Raw genomic sequence first — 19,549 nt, 5'->3', positions numbered from 1 at the left:
CAGGATCATTTCTGAATCGTTGCCTCATACGCTCACTCATAATTTTTTTTTGTCGTCTTCTGAAATTCGGATCATTTCTGAACCGTTGCCATATGTAGTCACGCATGTATTCTTTATGTTTGGCTCTGTAGCTGGGGACGTAGTTGTATCTCAAATGTTCATAATTTTTTCGAGTCATGCGGAATGGTGGATCTAATTTGTATCTTTTGTTGAGCCGATCCTTCCTCTCTGCCTGTTTAAGAATGTAAGTTTTTTTCAAGGCCTGCAGTTTTTTGTTCCTAAACGTTGGAGATTTTACATATCTATCTTTTCCATATGAACTTTGTTTTATTTTTGTTTCTACATTCTGTCCCTTCTGCGCTTTAACCCTGTCCCTAATCTTTCTTCTCTTGGCTTTTGGTGCTTTTGACACATTTGGAACGGTTGGAGCTGTCTCCTCTAAAATGTTTCCAATTTCCCTAAGCCAAGGAGGCATTTCCTTTTCATCAGAGGGACTCTCTGGTTTCATAGATGTTGGACTTATTTGTGTGGCTACAGGTGAAACGTTCTGAAAGGCCAAATCTTGAGAAGAATTTGGCTTTTCAGAAGGGTTGTCATTCTCCCTGACAAAACCTACTGGAACAAACTCATAGGTAGCATTGGGGCCGCGGTTTCGAAAGAGCTTCAGCAGATGGTTGACCATGTCAGACAGGTTGCAGAAAGTCATCATTACTGCAGTTCCACTGGGATGGGGCAGGCCTGCTGAATTTCTTGAGTGGGAATCAAAAACTCCAAAACGACCATTTCTGTCCCTGAAAACTGCAATGCACTCTGGAGTCACCAAAAGAAAAGCATGGGTGACATTTTCCGAGAGACATTCCAGTTGCAGGGCAAGAGGCAAACCCAATTGTCGAGATCCTCCAGGGCTCCCGCTATGAGCAAAAACATGACCTACCCTTAAACCTGTTGTGTGTACAGCGTAGATGTTCCTGTCTGTCAACACATGGTCAGGCATCTCTTCAAACGTCAAGTGATCGTCACGAAATGTTCCATCACTGATCAGTTGCTGTTTAACGCCGACATAAAGTTGGTCTCCTTTTTCAATCACTCGGTCAAGGAACACTGTGTCAAACTGCAACCCCTCATTGTGGTAAGCTAAAAATGTGAGTGCCATGCATGTGCACTGGTGATTGCGGGAAAATGCAGCGTACCTCTTGTCGGCTTGAGAATGTGTAGCACTTACCGACAGGACAGGTGGACCGCTGATCCCGGGTTCCAGCGCAGAAATCTGTAACATAAAAAAAAAAGCTCAGTATTTATATAAATGTTCACCTGATGGCTATCTACCACCAATTAGGCGAGTTGTACACAAGTATTTTATAATTGAGTAATCAATTATTCAGGTAATAAATAAATTAATTGAAATACAATTTTGATAAACATAATGGTAAATACTGTTATTACAACAGTATTGGATCAGTTTTCAATATAAATACATATGTTCATATTTGTGCATCTAAAATTTATTTTTCTGTACTTCAGAAATTAATCTGTTAACAATATTAGCTCACTTTTTTAGCCAATCTGAAAAAACAAAAATTTGAAATTATATTCAATTTAATAAAAAAGGCACAAATAATAAAGCAGCACACCCACAAAGTTAAAAACCGGAAAACACATTTTTTAATATATATAAAATCAATTTGCACAGTCATTTGTAGCTTATGTGAGTGACATAATCTTTGGCATCTTCGTCATACACAGAACCACATATGTCAACTTTCTCCACAACGCATTTGTTGTGACTGAGATGGTAGGAAGGAGTTACCTGGCAGCTCCCATCCCGGACATGGTCCTCCAGCGGCACGGAAGAGGACTCGGCAGGGGCCTCGACGTCCATCGGGGGGACCGGACTCCGTGCCTGGCGACGAGCTGGCGTGGTGGTCTCTCTCGGCGCTCCCTCCATCTATAAATCAACAGAAGCTATCAACTTGGTGCAAACTGAAAATATATATTTTATTATCTTAAAGACTGTGATATATTTTCTGAAACAGTGTCACACCTGCCGCTCCACCGGATTCAGCTTGGAGGGATCGGAAATTGGACGACGCCTCGGACTCGTCTTCTAATAAAAAAAATAGAAGAAATTATATAATTGTTAAAACAAACTGTGGCACATCAAATTCAAATGATTATTTTAAAAAGAAAATAAAATAAAATACCTTCTTCCTCGTCGGAGAACATGTAGGTATCGGAGCGTCAAGGCCAGACGCAGGAACGATCCGGTCCATCTCCTCCAGCAACGTTGGGCTGAACCACACAGGATTCGGGGGGATGGAAGAATCCAGCAGGTCTCCCTGTAAAATAAAAAAAAATAGCTTAAAATAGATTCATTTGTACACCGAGGACACAACATGTTTTGCTCTGAGGTAAAGAAAATCATACCTGTTGGTCAACCATCCTCCCAGTGGCCTGTGGATAGCCATCACCACCCTGGCCCCCGCGAGGCGACTGTAAACAATGAAAAATTATATTCAGTGGAAGCAAGGTATATATATATATATATATATATATATATATATATATTGTCATTTTTAACAAACTTGGATTTTACCTTTGCATTTCCTCAAAAGAAATTATCTTAGTGTTTTGTGTGGTATTTCCTCCAGCACAACCTAAATTGTCACTTTTTTCTCTTTTGGATAAACTGTTACACATACAGCAGTTACAAAAATTTTAAGTTGGAAAATGTTTATTTTTTCACTGTGAAACTCACAAAGGGTTTCTACCTTAACTCCTGGAGTTTACCATGGCTGGAAGCTGCTTACTAGCTGGTGGGGGAGTAGCTCTTCCTCTACCCCTGGTGATCGACTCCTTACAGCTGTACAGCGCCGCCATTCCTCTGCTTGGACCTCTGAGTACCTGCCTCTGACCCTACCATTACCTTATTTTACCCTTTATGCCTCAGATTATCTACATTTCTAATAAAACTGCCATCAACATCATTTTAATCTTCACTGTGCCTCACAATATGGCTCCAAGTTTCCCTCTTTGACTTTAAGTTAAAAAAAATAGCAAACCTGCCTGCTGCACATTTATTAGTTACACAATTTTTCATATATAATTACCAGACTGTGAGAGTCTTTACTTCAAGTTTTTCCTGGACTCATTTATAGATTAACATAAGTGTGCGATTGTTATTTTGTCTATTTATTTTATATTTTGTATAATCCAGAGCTTCACATATATTTTTACTTTATGGAAAAGTTGAAATGGACACTCAGGTAGGCAGACACAAAACAGACACGTTAAAAAGTCAAATATATACATTCATGGATTCTTAAAGAATTAAACATGCAAGATTTTGCTTAAATCAACTAAGCATGTATCCAGTACCTTACGGCCACCAACCACAGTGACGGGAGCAGCCACCTCGCCAACCACAACCAGCCGGGGCAGGGGACGTCTCACCGCGGGGGGGGATGCCGTCCCAGGAGGGGGAGGAGCCAACATCACAGGAGCTGGAGATTTCGGTGCACTTAACTCAAGTTGCGAAGAGACCGCCGCCTCAAGCAACTGAGAAAGGACCTCCATCCCAGGACGATCGCTCAAATGAACCTGAAGATATAAACACATTTTATAAAATACAGTACGCCTAAGTAACATTTTTAAAATACAATTATAAAAATTAATTCAACTTACGCCGTCCCTGCTCCACAAGGCTAGGCTGCTCAACGGGAAGTGTTCAGTGACAGGCAAGTACCGAACACCTAGACAGAAAAAAAGAAAAATGTCATTCTTAATGTCAATCACACTAACAATGTCGTAATTTGAGAAAAGTAGATACAAAAGGAAAAATAAATCTTTTCATACATCTGAACCCTGAAAACTATAAAACGTTAATTTGCTGAAGTTTTAGTCTAAACACAAATTGTGTATGTCACGTACCTCTCTGAGCAGCCACACGTTGAAACTCCTGCCGCAGCAGCTGTTGCACACTTTCCTTCACGCCAAGGCGTGGGGGAAAGTCCACAACGACCACCTGTAAAAATTGAGACAAATAAATTAACAAATTAACATACGCCAAGTTTTCTGACATATTTGATTATGGATAAATGCAGTGGAGATTATACTTACATATTAGCAGAGGTTGCAGGCAGTGCACGCAACAAAGCGTCAAACGCCGCTCCGGCCTCCACGAAGGTCCTGCTGGCGGTCAAGTTGTTACTTGGGGCCAGAAGACAGATCACCTCGGGGGGCCGAGGCAGAACTGCATCCAGCACCTCAAGCCGCAACTCTTCCGCAGAGGCGCCGGGAGATGCAAGCATCCCTAAGGAGAAGTCGCCCTTTGGCATGGTAGAATACCCATCCACAATAGCACGCAGATGGGAATCACCAACCAAAAGAGCAAACTGAAAAATAAAAACAAACATTAAGGTTTGCTTATAGAGTTTTACCATTCAAACCAAGATTTGTGTATGAAATCGATAAAAAAAAGTACCTTCTTCTCCAGAGCCTCGGCAGTAGGCAGAACCAACTTGCAGCTCCGTCTGGTCACCCGGGAAGCTGGCCACGTCTCCACCAGATGGCGACGCCCCGTCCCACGGCCTGTTTACAGATGTGCAATTATCAAGATTAGGATTTAATGGCTTTGAAAATTTAACAAGAAAACAACAAAGATCTGATATACATACGTGACACACGAGAGGTCGTTTGCTCACGGGGCTCCTCGTCCTGGCGAACCATGGGCGACATCTGCAAAAGAATTATTTAAAAAATGTTTAGATTAAGTACAAACATAACTGGATTGCGCTATTCTACATAAAACATACTGAATTTGTCATGAACATACCTGGTAGGGCAGGCCACCCTCCAGCAGTCGGGACGTCTAAAGACATAAATAAAATGAGTAAACCAAATGACTGTTATCATCCAACAATAAGTTACTAAAATATAAAATGACAGCCTTACCTTCGTCGGCGGAGACCGAGTCGGATTCCAAGCGCTGGGTGCGAGCGGTGGTGTCCCAGGCTATAAACACAGAAATGATTATAATCATGCTTAAAGTCCAAAGTACAGTAAAAACTACTGTTAGACAAAAACAATTACTGCAATTTGTAATTGATATACCTTGGCGACGACCGGCACACTCTCCAGCTTCCTCCATCTCACCTTGGCCGCCTCGGAGCGCCGTCCTCTGCGGGGCATCCTGTAAGACCACAGTGAAAAAAAGAAGACACCTGGGGGGGGAAAGGTGGTTATTTAAATGTGTGTGTGTGTGTGTGAATGTGTGTAACTGAATGTTACTATGTGCAAAAGAACTTGTCTGAATATGTAGATAAAATATGTGTCTGTAGGATAAAGAGGTCTGAGATGATGTGGTGATGCAGAGGTGAGAATCGCAGCAGGCAGCAGTGGAAAACTTCCAAATCGCCAAGTCTCGCACAAGAGAAAAGCTGTAAATACAAGAAAAATAAATTTCAATTAATAAAGGATTGTAAAAATATATTTTTTTAAAAAATAGGTTGTTTTTTTTCTTAATATAAGGACAAAGTTCAAAATATTCTGAGGCTTCTAAACAGGACCAATATACTTTTCACAACTGGTGTAAACATCCGTGCATTTTACAACTTGGTCAAAAATGTAATTAAAAAAAATGATTAAACAAATAAATCTAACAGGTTTGTCTTATGCAAATTGAAAAAATAAACTTTAACCAAATTAACCAAGTCATTTACTATATAAGCTCTTTAAAGTAAAAGATAAAAGTTGTTAAAACATGTTAAACATCAAAATTACAAACCAATGCAAATTAAATATGGGATTCATCCTGTGTGATGAAACCTCAAATTAAACTGTAAGCAATTATCCCAAACACTGAAAGTAATGAATGTAAAGTCGACGGCCCTAACACTCAAATCAAATTGATGTGAATTCAGCATTAGCATGAAGTCGTTTGAATCTAACCACTAATGTTCTTCTGACACGCAAAATAAAAGCCACACGCTCCCAGCCGGAAGAATATCTCATTCAATCCCAATGTATGACTGTATATCACATAGACAAATACGAACAAAATTACGAGACTTAAAAATACTGCAACATTTAATTATTTAGCTTCCCGTGGGTCTAAAACATTTATCTTCACCTTAACAAATTCCCTTTGTGTGATTTATGGGTGTGACTTCCGCAGCAAACCGGAGCCATCATTTGTTTACATGTTAGCAACTCGCTAACCGGCTTTCGTCAAAGTTCTTACACAAAAATAAACCTAGATATTTTATTTTTTCATTCCTGGGCCAAACATAATAATAAAATCTCAGATCATGAACTTATTTTATTAAATTCAAGCTAAAATAAAATGGCTAAGTTTGATTAGTCCATCAGAACCAGAACCGCGATGTTCTCCGTTGCTGAGTCACGCTAAAAATCAACAGATAAATGACTGCAGGTGCTGCGCTTCAGACTTACTACACTCGAACCGAACCGAATAACACATTAACCTGTTATAGAGAGCAACTTGCGACTGGTAAGTGACATAAGATGCACTTGCGGATCTATATCATATATCACGAGGGCTAGGAATAAATTGGCTAAATCTACAAAACTCCTGTTCCATCAAGCTATCAGGTATGCTATCAGAGCCACAACAAAATATTCCACAGCAGTCAAACTTTTAAAATTGAGCACATTTCTCAAAGAACACATTATGTCTAAGCAGTTATAATAATACTGTAATCAAATGAAATATTGAAATAGTATATTTCATGGAGAGAGCATAAACCGTCTTACCTTGACGAAGCAGACTCGGAAGCAGAAAGTTCCAGAAGCTTCGACGACTTGGTAGTACGTGGCAGCCAATCAGAGATGGTGCTTTTCCCGCTTCTATGACGTAACCTGCTGCTGACCAGTCAGCTTCGCATAGCAACGATTTTAAAAAATGCAAACATCACAGCTGGCTGGCAACTTCTTCACCTTACGTCACAGGCATAGATACAAGATGGTATGTTGGTATGTGTCAACCAATCAGTTATTGACATTTTCCATGTGTCAGCTGATGCGGGCTGCTGTTTAAATTATATATATATATATATATATATATATATATATATATATATATATATATATATATATATATATATATATATTTTTTTTATATTATTTTATTTCTTTTTAATATTATTTTTTTTTTTTTAATGGAGGGAACACAAACCCGCCTGTCATCACAGCTGGCTGGCAACTTCTGCACCTTAAGTAACATGCTTAGATACAAGATGTTATGTGTCAACCAATAAGATATTTACATTTTCCAGCGTGTATGCTTCAGCTGACGTGTCAGCTTTGAAAAAAATAACAAAAATTATACGTATAGAAAATTTTAATTTTTTTTTAAAAAAGGTTTATTTTTAATATATATATAAGTCAGAGAAATAGCTAATAGCTTATTTAAGCTAAAAGGTTAATGCAAATGAACTGCCTTTCGCAAGGCAGTTCACTAACCTAGGAGGAAAAGATATTGCAGAATAATATTATTGCATCGCCATAGAGGGTGCAATAATATTAGCCCCCACTAGTGGGGGACAGTGAAATGCTAATGTCAGTGCTAAATTACGGCACTGTAATTTAGCACTGAGAGAAAAAAAATTATGCAAGCTGATCTTATTGCACTGCCTATGGCAGTGCACTAGGGCCTCAGTAAGATGCTAATTTGCTAAAGTTAATGCACTGTCTTGCTGCGCAAGACAGTGCTCTAACCTGAGAGAAAAAAAATTATGCAAGCTGATCTTATTGCACTGCCTATGGCAGTGCACTAGGGTAAAATGCTAATGTGTAAAATGCTAATGTGATGGCACTGTCTTGCTGCGCAAGACAGAGGAGAGGAAAAGATAATAAAGGCTAATATTATTATATTATTGCACCGCCTTACGGCGGTGCCCTGATCTGACTGAAATGTTGGGGCTTTTAATGTGAGATTTCCATTAAGCTTTATTTAAAATTGACACGCTAATCCTGTGTGTAACAACTCTTGGTTAAAATCAGTTATAAAATGCCCAAAACTAATAAGTAAGAAAAATAGCTAATAGTTTATTTAAGATAAGACTAATAAAGCATTCTAATATTATTGCATCGCCTTACGGCGATGCATTATTGTTCTGATTGTCCTATTTAATATCATTAGGTCAAAGGTTAATGCCATTGCACTGGCTTGCTGCGCAAGCCAGTGCCATAACCTGAGAGAAAAAGATAATATAGGCAGAGATTTTTGCAGCGCCTTACGGCGCTGCACTCACCTGACAGAGATATTGGGGCTTTTATTGGGAAATTTCCATTAAGCTTTATTTAAAAATTACACATAATCCTGTGTGTAACAATGGTTTGTTAAAATCTGTTATAAAATGCCCAAAACACAAGTAGTTCTAAAGGCCAGCTCATTCCAGAGTGTCCTCCCATAAATCAGCTGCTCTGGCCTCATGTGTTCCGTTGCTATGGTAATGGATCAGCTGCTTACTGTCATATGTGTGTGAGACAGAAAGGGGGGAAAAAAATTCTATCTTTGTGAGACACCCAGCCAATTAATCTGGAAAAAGCACCGTAACAAACCTTGCTGCTCAGGAACCGTAATACATATTTGAAAAACCGCTTGAAGCGTATGAGAGGGCTATTTGTCTTCTCCGATAGTACAATTCATATTTTTACCTCATTCACAGTAATTGCAGTGATGAGACAAAAATTGTGCAGAAACTTTTCAGAAATACATGGAAGTGAATCAGGGAGAGCGTCAGTTACCCTGTCCCATAATTTCACTCTGAAGCACCTTGACAGAAAACCGTAAATGCTAGAGAAATATCGAACACATTTTACCGGAGCAGGCACGCGTATCAATGTCATGACCGAGTTTGATACCAATCGGGCGATATTTGTGGGCGTGACGGCGATTTCAAAATCGCTTTGGGGTCAAAAATCTGCTTAAATTCTCGCGCCAGTTGGTGTCAGTTATGCTCAAGCTTCGGCAGTTGGAAATTTTGCTCGTTTTCGCTACACGCCGCCATCGTAAGTCCGAATCCTTATAAAATAATAGCACCCTCCGGGACCGGCCGCACGCTTTTGATACCACTTTGGGTGGGCTCAAGAGCGGTGCAGCCGCATTAACGGTGACGGAAGAATAATAAATAATACGTAATAACTAGAAAATTCCTGAAGAAATTTAACTGGGCCTGCCAAAGTGTGCCGTCCGGTTTGGACCCAGCGCTCTGATGCTAAGAATTAGCATCAATGCTAAAGAAAGCTGCAATGTAATCAATACAATCAATAGAATCACAAGAATGTTAAGTAAGCTGGACATGCAACATTCAGTATGATAAAGTAAGTGTATTAGCAAGTGTGAATGTTAGCATGAATGCTGTCAGTAGCATGTGGGATATTATTAGAATGTTCTCTGTAATTTACTTAATTCCTTCAGAATACTAACTATGGCAGATAAGTAAGAAAAATAGGTTATAGCTTATTTAAGCTAAAAGAAACAGCTCTAAACTGAGAGAACCAGATAATGCAGAATCATTGCACCTGCTGCGTGCACTATTCAGAAGGGCATATTGAGGCTTTTATTTTGAAATTTTCAGTAAGCATCACAAGAAATGGTCAAACTCATCCCATGTGTAACAGTGAATGTGTTAAATCGTTTCTATAATGCTCAAAACACAAGTAGTTCTAAAGGCCAGCTCAGTCCTCCTCTGTAGTAACTGACAGTTCCACCATGTTGTAGTTCTAACCTTCAGTCTTTGTAGTTCTAAACAGCAGCTCAACTGTCATGTGAGTGAAACACACAGGGAGAGAGATTCCTAACTGTTTGAAGCAGTTACTTTTTCTGATCAAAGCAGGCCAAACATATCTTTACCTAAGTGTTGCCAATAGCATTTGGGGTATCATTAGAGTGTTTTCTGTAATTGATTTACTCCATTCAGTATATTTAAAATGACTAATAAGTAAGTAAAATAGCTAATAGTTTATTTAAGGTAAAAGTCTTATCTAATGATGCTTGCTGCGCAAGGCAGATCCCTAACCTGAGAGAAGAATATAAAGCATTCTATATTGTATCGCCTCACGGCGATGCATTAACCTGAGGGCAATATGAAGGCTTTTATTTTGAAAAATAAACATAAGCTTCATATTAAATGCTCACACTAATCCAATGGCTAACAGTGTTTGAGTTAAATCTTTATTTACTGGCCTAAACAGCCAGTAGTTCTAAATGGAAGCTCTGTTTTAACTGAGTGTTAGTTAGAACACAGATATGGTGTTCTGATGGTCCTATTTAATATCATTAGGTCAAAGAGTTATTGCACTTTGCACAGCCAGCCATAACCTGAGAGGAAAAGATAATATAGGCAGAGATTTTTTCAGCGCCTTACGGCGCTGCACTCACCTGACAGAGATATTGGGGCTTTTATTGGGAAATTTCAATTAAGCTTTATTTAAAAATTACACACTAATCATTTGTGTAAGAATGGTTTGTTAAAATCAGTTATAAAATGCCCAAAACACAAGTAGTTCTGAAGGCCAGCTCATTCCAGAGTGTCCTCCCATGAATCAGCTGCTCTGGCCTCATGTGTTCCGTTGCTATGGTAATGGATCAGCTGCTAACTGTCATTTGTGTGTGAGACAGAAAGGGGGGAAAAAAATTCTATCTTTGTGAGACACCCAGCCAATTAATATGGAAAAGCACTCTAACAAACCTTTTGCTGCTCAGGAACCGTAATACATATTTGAAAACCGCTTGAAGCGTATGAGAGGGCTATTTGTCTTCTCCGATAGTACATCATAATTCATATTTTACCTCATTCACAGTAATTGCAGTGATGAGACAAAAATTGTGCAGAAACTTTTCAGAAATACATGGAAGTGAATCAGGAGAGCGCCAGTTACCCTGTCCCATAATTTCACTCTTAAGCACCTTGACAGAAAACCGTAAATGCTAGAGAAATATCGAACACATTTTACCGAGCAGGTATCAATGTCATGACCAAGTTTGATACCAATCGGGCGATATTTGTGGGCGGACGATTTCAAAATCGCTTTGGGGTCAAAAATCCTCTTAAATTCTCACCTAAAAAAGCGCAGTTGGTTTCAGTTATGCTCATGCCGCAGTTGGCAATTTTGCTCGTTGTTCGCTTTTTACTTCGCCATCGTAAGTCCGATTCCTTATAAAATAATAGCACAATGCCGAACGGCCGCACGCTTTGATACCATTTTTAGGGTGGGCTCGAGCGGTGGCATTCGGTGACGGAAGAATAAGTAAAGAATAATAAAGAGGCATTCTATTGGGTGTAGAATAATAGGTTCCTGCCCATGTAATGTATGAGGTAGTGACTGACTTGCTTCGCAAGTCAGTCACTGCTCCTTATGCATTGCTATGGGGCAGGCCCCAATAATAAAGAGGCGCTCTATTGGGTGTAGAACAATAGGTTCTTGCCCACGTAATGGATGGAGGTAGTGACTGACTTGCTTCGCAAGTCAGTCACTGCTCTCCTTATGCATTGCTATGGGCAGGCCCCAACAAAGAAATTCTATTGAAGAAATAACTGGGTGCCTGCCATGCATGTGGGACCGGTTTGACCCAAGTCAGTCACTGATGCTCTTATGCATTGCATCAATGCTAACAAAGAACATTCAAAAGAAACATTCTATTGGGTAGAATCACAAGAATGTATGGAGGTAGTACATGACTGATTCAGCATGATAAGTCAGTCACTGCTCTGTTATGCATTGCTTACAATAAAGTATGCCTCATTGGGTGTAGAACAATAGCCACGTAATGTATGGAGTGACTGACTTGCTTCGCAAGTCAGTCACTGCTCTCCTGCATTGCTATGGGCAGGCCCCAACTAGAAAAATTCCTGAAGAAATTTAACTGGGCGCCTGCATGTCTGAGGTTTTGGACCCAGCTTTGATGCTAAGAATTTGCATCCATGCTAAAGAAAGCTGCAATGTAATCAATAGAATCACAAGAATGTTAAGATAAACTGGACATGCACCATTCAGTATGATAAAAAAAATGAGCAAAATGCTAATGTTAGCGTGAATGCTCAGTAGCATGTGGATATTATTAGAATGTTCTGTAATTTACTTAATTAATTCCTTCAAATACTCATGGCAGATAAGTAAGAAAAATAGGTAATAGCTTATTTAAGTTAAAAGGTTATCGTTAATGAACTGCCTTGCCGCAAGGCAGTTCTAACCTCGGATAAACAGATAATGCAGAATGATATCATTGCACCGCATGTGCACTGTCCAGAGGGGCATATTGAGGCTTTTATTTTGAAATTTGCAGTAAGCTTCATATTAAATGCCCACACTAATCCAGTGTCTAAGAGTGCTTTGGATAAACCAATCACGTCAAGCAAAAATGAGCAAATATATGATGTAAAAATTGCCAAGGCTTTTATTTTGAAATTTTCAGTAAGCATCATAAGAAATGGTCAAACTCATCCATGTGTAACAGTGAATGTGTTAAATCGTTTCTATAATGCTCAAAACACAAATAGTTCTAAAGGCCAGCTCAGTCCTCCTCTGTAGTAACTGACAGTTCCACCATGTTGTAGTTCTAACCTTCAGTCTCTGTAGTTCTAAAGAGCAGCTCAACTGTCATGAGAATGAAACACACAGGGAGAGATGGAATCCTAATAGTTTTAAGCAGTTAGTTTTTCTGATCAAAGCAGGCCAAACATATCTTTACCTAAGTGTTGCCAATAGCATGTGGGGTATCATTTGAATGTTTTCTGTAATTGATTTACTCCATTCAGTATATTTAAAATGACTAATAAGTAAGAAAAATAGCTAATAGTTTATTTAAGGTAAAAGTATTATCTATCTGACTGCTTGCTGCAAGGCAGATCCCTAACCTGAGAGAAGAATATAAAGCATTCTATATTATTGCATCGCCTTTATGGCGATGCATTAACCTGAGGGCAATATGAAGGCTTTATTTTGAAAAATAAACATAAGCTTCATATTAAATGCCCACACTAATCCAATGCCTAACAGTGTTTGGGTTAAATTCTTATTTACTGGCCTAAACAGCCAGTAGTTCTAAATGGAAGCTCTGTTTTAACTGAGTGTTAGTTAGAACTACAGATATGGTGTTCTGATAGTCCTATTTATTATCATTAGGTCAAAGGTTAATGCCATTGCACTGGCTTGCTGCGCAAGCCAGTGCCATAACCTGAGAGGAAAAGATAATATAGGCGGAGATTTTTGCAGCGCCTTACGGCGCTGCACTGACCTGACAGAGATATTGGGGCTTTTATTGGGAAATTTCCATTAAGCTTTATTTAAAAATTACACATAATCCTGTGTGTAACAATGGTTTGTTAAAATCTGTTATAAAATGCCCAAAACACAAGTAGTTCTAAAGGCCAGCTCATTCCAGAGTGTCCTCCCATGAATCAGCTGCTCTGGCCTCATGTGTTCCGTTGCTATGGTAATGGATCAGCTGCTAACTGTCATGTCTGTGTGAGACAGAAAGAGGGGAAAAAAATTCTATCTTTGTGAGACACCCAGCCAATTAATATGGAAAAAGCACTCCGAACAAACCTTTGCCGTTCAGGAACCGTAATACATATTCGAAAACCGTTTGAAGCGTATAAGAGGGCTATTTGTCTTCTCCGATAGTACCGCAATTCATATTTTTACCTCATTCACAGTAATTGCAGTGATGAGACAAAAAATTGTGCAGAAACTTTTCAGAAATACATGGAAGTGAATCAGGGAGAGCGTCAGTTACCCTGTCCCATAATTTCACTCTGAAGCACCTTGACAGAAAACCGTAAATGCTAGAGAAATATCGAACACATTTTACCGGAGCAGGCATGCGTATCAATGTCATGACCGAGTTTGATACCAATCGGGCGATATTTGTGGGTGTGACGGCGATTTCAAAATTGCTTTGGGGTCAAAAATCTGCTTAAATTCTCAAGCGGCAGTTGGTGTCAGTTATGCTCTGCGTTTGCAGGTTGGAAATTTTGCTCGTTTTTTAAGCTTACGCCGCCATCGTGAAGTCCGATTCCTTATAAAGTAATAGCACCCTCCGGGATCGAGCCGACGCTTTGATACCACTTTTGTGGGTGGGCTCAAGAGCTGCACGAGCCGCATTAACGATGGCGGAAGAAAAATAAATAAAGATATAAAGAGACATTCTATTGGGTGTAGAACAATAGGGGTGCCTGCCATGCAATGCATGGAGGCAGTGACTGACTTAACCCGCCAGAGTCAGTCACTGCTCTCCTTATCACATTGCTATGCAGAGCCCCAATAATAATAAAGAGACATTCTATTGGGTGTAGAACAATGGGTTCCTGCCCATGCAATGCATGGGCAGTGACTGACTTGCCGCCAAGTCAGTCACTGCTCTCCTATGCATTGCTATGGAACAAACCCCAATAATAGAGACATTCTATTGGGTGTAGAACAATAGGTGCCTGCCATGCAATGCATGGAGGCAGTGACTGACTTGCTTCGCAAGTCAGTCACTGCTCTCCTTATGCATTGCTATGGGCAGGCCCCAATAATAAAGAGACGTTCTATTGAGTGTAGAACAATAGGTGCCTGCCATGCAATGCATGGAGGCAGTGTCTGACAGACTTGCTTCGCAAGTCAGTCACTGCTCTCCTTATGCATTGCTATGGGCAGGCCCCAATTATGTGACGGTTTGAGAAGCCTCAGCTTCAGATTATCCTTTCTCATGTCTAAGTTTATCAAGGGATTTCCCCCCAAGATAAATCTTGGAAATTAAAAAAAATTGTAGCTGCCTTAACTATGATTTTTTTTTTTTTCAGTTTTAATTTTTACTTATTCTGAGCAATTTATGATATATGCAAGTAAAGGAATAAATTTTTCTAATATAATATTACACTGATTATTATCTGCCACTCTTTTCCTTTCCTAATTTTTTTTGGATCATTATCATTATTTTTTACTTCTTTCACTGCTTCAGTTATTCTCTTATCAGTTTTAACTTTTTGAATTTCAGATGCCTCTTTTCTTACGATGCACCCTGCATATGCTGCAGTGTGACTGCCTCCACAGTTACAACATTTAACAAGATTATTTCCACACTCATCATAACGATATTCATCTCCACACCTACCACATCTCTGTTTCCCTTTACAAACGTTCACAGTATGTCCATATCTTTGACATTTAGAACATCTGAGAAGTGGAATATCAGCTCTTACATTAAAGCTCATGTAATCAATCATCACCTTATCAGGCAGAAGTTTCTCTTTAAATCCAGTAGTTCAGACGTTCTGTCCATTTTCACTCCACTCCTAAAAGCTGTAATCTCTCCTCCTTTTATTATTTTCTTTAGCTCCTCCAGGTTTTCTCCAACAGGAATCCCTGACTTACTCCTCTTTCTTCCCAGCACTTCTTTTTTACACACCATTTATAATTTTAGGGCCTTATTCTTTTGCTTATTGTTTTGAGGTTGATTTGACATACCTGAGCAAGGAGCACACACTGTAAAAAATGAACTTAGGGGGTTATTACATTAACAAAAGAATATCATGTACTTTTAACTAAATAATTTCATGTTTCAAACAAAAATGTGATACAATCATGTTGAATAAACAAGAAATTCAACAACTTCACATTTATGAAATTTAATCATGTTGAGATAACATGATTCATTAAGTCAGACTGATCTTGTGCTGAAGCCGAGTGAGATCACGGGATATCACGCGAGTTCACGAGAGACAATCGTTTTTGTCTCAACTTGAATAATATATTCAAGTTGAGATAACGTGATTCAATTTAGTCAGATTCATTTCCCTCTGAAGAGGATCTAGCGAGATCAGGGGATCACGAGAGATTATGAGACATCACTGTTTTGCGCCTGGGAAAACTTCAGAGTGGTTTTAGTTACACATTAAACTATAGATATTTGTTTTTCTCTGCAGGGCACTATTGGCATTTAAGAACTGCACTGAAACAGTTCTTAAATTTCTTTCAGCATTTAAGAACTGCACTGTAATAGTGCAGTTCTTAAATGCGCTGATACAGTGCATTTAAGAACTTTAAAAAGAGTCCTTTTTTTAAAAAAAAACCCTTTTTTTAAAAAAAATGTCTTTGAATTAACGTAATTAAATCATGGAAAGGATTATCACATGATTAAATAGCTTTCTTTCAGCATGAAGCATGTTTGTTGAGCTAACTTAATTTTCATGACTATAACATAAGTTGATTTCTCCAGTGTGCTGTGGTGGCGCAGGGGTTTAGCACACTGCACGTTTGGAGGCCTTAGTCCTCGACGCAGACGTTGCCGGTCCTGGCAACCTTTGCTGCATGTCCTCCTCCTGTCTGCATACTGTCTCAAAAAGATATGAGCCACTAGTGCCGAAAAAAAGTTTGTTTCAACTAAATTTGCATTAATCTTAGTCAAGTAAATTATTTGGTCCAAAGCATTGCAAATTAGTTGGGCTGGCTCTTTTAAATTACATTGGGTCCAACTATAGTAAATGAATTGAATCAACCTTAATAAATTATATTGAGCCAACACATTTGCTTTAAATTGGAATAACCATAATATATTAAGTTCAGCCAACACTTTGATTTAGAATCAACCATCAAATAACCATAATAACATAAGTTGAGCAACACAATTGCTTTACATTGGAATAACGTTAATAAATTAAGTTGCTTTAAATAGGAGTAACAGAATTACATGGTGCTCAAATACAGCAAAGTAATCAGGTGGAAAACCTTTCCATGATTTTTTTATGTTCATCCAAACAGGTATTTTTTTCAGTGCAGATATAATTAAAGGGAAATCAGCTCATATTCATAATCTCACAACAATAGCATCTGTTATTACTTATAATCCCGAAACTCTAAAAATGAATCCCGTCTGAATAATTGACAAAATTTTTCAAAATTAATTTCTGTTTGAAACATGTGCAGTTATCTGTATTGTTGATATCAAATGGAATGCAAACTGTAAATATATCGTGATATTAAGTTTCTCTCAGACTTTTAATGTAGAACGAATAATTGATATGTGACACATCTTGATTAATAGGCAAACCCCTTCTTTTACGTAGTGTTATCTGTTTTTGATATAAAAACAAAAGACGAAAGCAGACACATGCACGTCTTAGCCGATTGTAAATTTGTGCACACACGCATGTTCTTCTCATATTCGTGACTCATCTACAAATCGGCTGTACAGAAAACATGATTTCATAAAAGGTTGGATATTCCAGTGGTTCTCTCCAGGCTGCTAGGATTAACCTGACATTCACCCAGACTGCAACACATTAACACACACACACACAGTCCATATTCAGTAAAACTATGGTATGAGGAACCTTTGAACGTTTTGTCATTGGCATTTTGAAGTATATTTCGCGAAATAAGTGTGTGTTTTTCTTTGGCCTTTTTCACTCCTCCTCTTCCACAGTCAAAAGTGTACGGCAGTACTGAATACCGGCCACATATTGATACTGACATTTTTCTTAAAAATCGACCGGAGCACTTACTGTTTGCTGCTGCTGATAGTAATAATAACAATAACAATAACAACAACAATAATAATAATGATAATAATAATAATAATAATAATAATAATAATAATAATAATAATAATAATAATAATAATAATAATAATAATAATAAGAAGAAGAAGAAGAAGAAGAAGAAGAAGAAGAAAAACTTGCTCCATGTGAACTTTAGATAGCCTAATTCTGGTTCTAAAAGCTTTGTATTTGCGTCACCCCGGAGCAGTCTATCCAGCTGCAGACCCAGTTTCGGCGCGTCTCCCTGGAGCTCCCTGTTGCTTTAAGCAGTGCGTCCAGCCGTCCAACAGGAGGCGTGTCTCCCCTACAGTCGGAGCTCAACGTTGCCAGCTGCAACTGGGATCCGGTTCCTCCGTAGGAACAAGTCAACTTCTTTGTGCTGCTATGGTGACTACCCTGCGCCAGCTGTATCTAAGGTAAGCCCGTCCTTTTCTTTTCTTTTCTTTTCTTTCCTTTCCTTTTTTTTTAACTTTACATGTTTTTGCATCCCGAGGAGATATGTTCGGCACTTGTTTGGTTCCCCACCCTTCGCGGATTACATCTGTTTAGAAAACGACTCTTTGTAGAAACAGCAAAGAGAAGCCTTTCCACATCGCCTCCCGGACGGAGCGGAGAGCTCTCCGGGTTTGAACTTCGTGTGCGGTCCAGTTTAAGTGTCAGAGTTAAAGTAGAAACTTCTCCCGCTCTGAAAGACACGCTTTCTGGACTCCTGCTCCTCGGCCACTAAATGTTACACAGATGACACAGTTTGATGACAACTGTATTTACATCCAAAGAAAACGTTAAATGAACTTAGTACAGCGCAGATGTTTGGATTGAGGAAAGAGGCCAGTTCCGTTTCTTGCATGAAGAAACGGCTGTAGAAAACAGCTGCCTCCCTTTTAAATGTTTTTCTTTTTTCCAACTCATGTCAGTTGCAGAAAGCGTTTAGCCCTAATTAAAACTGATCAAAGGTGCTCCATGTTCCTTTTCGACTTGGCTCCAACTCTGCTTTCTCGTAGTGCTGATTAAACTGCTTTAAATTACTGATTTAATAAAAGGTAACAATTTATGTCATCGCATTAAACTCGACACAAATATCTAAATGTGTCGAGAAATAAACGTTAGGGAAACAGACCAATAAAGTTCCTCCGTGTAGTGTACGAGATTTAGTGGTTCATTATATTTGAATTCCCTTTATATGGCACTAATATGCGTATTTCATTTTCGGCCTGTGCTCAATATTTATGCTGTTCATTTTAAGTTTGAAAAATACATTTTAGATTCAGGCTGGGAGGTAACCTGGGTGTTGGCCATCTTACATGGTTGTCCGTATGGATGCAGAGAGTTTGGAGAAGCAGCATATTATTAAAATATCCTGTCACGCGTCTCAGCTAATTAAGAATATAAATAGGCAGAGGAAGCTGATAGAACAAAAAAGTTACAGGCTGAAAGTGTTAATTTTGTCGCTAAAACAGAAACTAATCGTTGATCATGGGGATGAAACAGGGAAGACATGCAAGTCGCTATCCGTGGTGCTGAAAACAATTTGAAGCCTCTGCTTTACTGTAGTTACCTTATTTATCACAATTGCTGTTTGTGTATCAAAGCACTGCACCTCTTACTACAGTGTTGAAAACTATACCCTATATTTTATTTCAATCAAAACAGATTATCTTTGATTTGTTGTTGAGGTGTGTGGCAATTTTCATTAAATGCCAATCGCCTTCCTTTATATTATAAATACATTTAATTTGCAAATTATGCGCCCCCCTAAAGAAAATTCAAACAAACCAACCCCTTTTTAAAAAACAACAACAACAAAACAAACAAACAAACAAACAAACAAAGACATCAACTTAGAGACAAATTCCATTCTTATATCTGAAGGCCAAACATTTATTTGAACCAAATTATTCTTGTTTTAGTAATTGGAAGATAAATTGGAAACATCAGAACCGAACTTGAAAAAATATTTCACAGTCCGCCTATGAATAAAAGATTAAAAGTTAATGTTCACTGTT

At 38.7% G+C, this 19,549-nt stretch overlaps 1 protein-coding gene and 1 pseudogene across 2 annotated transcripts in view; one reads left to right on the top strand and one right to left on the bottom strand.

Moving 5' to 3' along the window:
- Positions 1-708: 708 nt before the first annotated feature.
- LOC122831051 lies at positions 709-5,456 on the bottom strand (annotated as a pseudogene).
- Positions 5,457-17,772: 12,316 nt separating this feature from the next.
- grik2 (glutamate receptor, ionotropic, kainate 2) overlaps positions 17,773-19,549 on the top strand; it is a 369,508-nt gene continuing 367,731 nt past the window's right edge. The window contains exon 1 of one of the 2 annotated variants that reach the window (XM_044116262.1): positions 17,773-17,962. The gene's annotated coding sequence lies outside the window, so the exon portion shown is untranslated. The remainder of the gene's footprint in view (positions 17,963-19,549) is intronic. The other variant, XM_044116260.1, reaches the window with a different exon arrangement.

The sequence above is a fragment of the Gambusia affinis genome, linkage group LG05 (genome assembly GCF_019740435.1).
Source record: "Gambusia affinis linkage group LG05, SWU_Gaff_1.0, whole genome shotgun sequence".
NCBI classification, from domain to species: Eukaryota; Metazoa; Chordata; class Actinopteri; order Cyprinodontiformes; family Poeciliidae; genus Gambusia; species Gambusia affinis.
The sequence above is the reverse complement of the archived record's forward strand: the minus strand, read 5'-3'. Positions and strand labels throughout refer to the sequence as shown.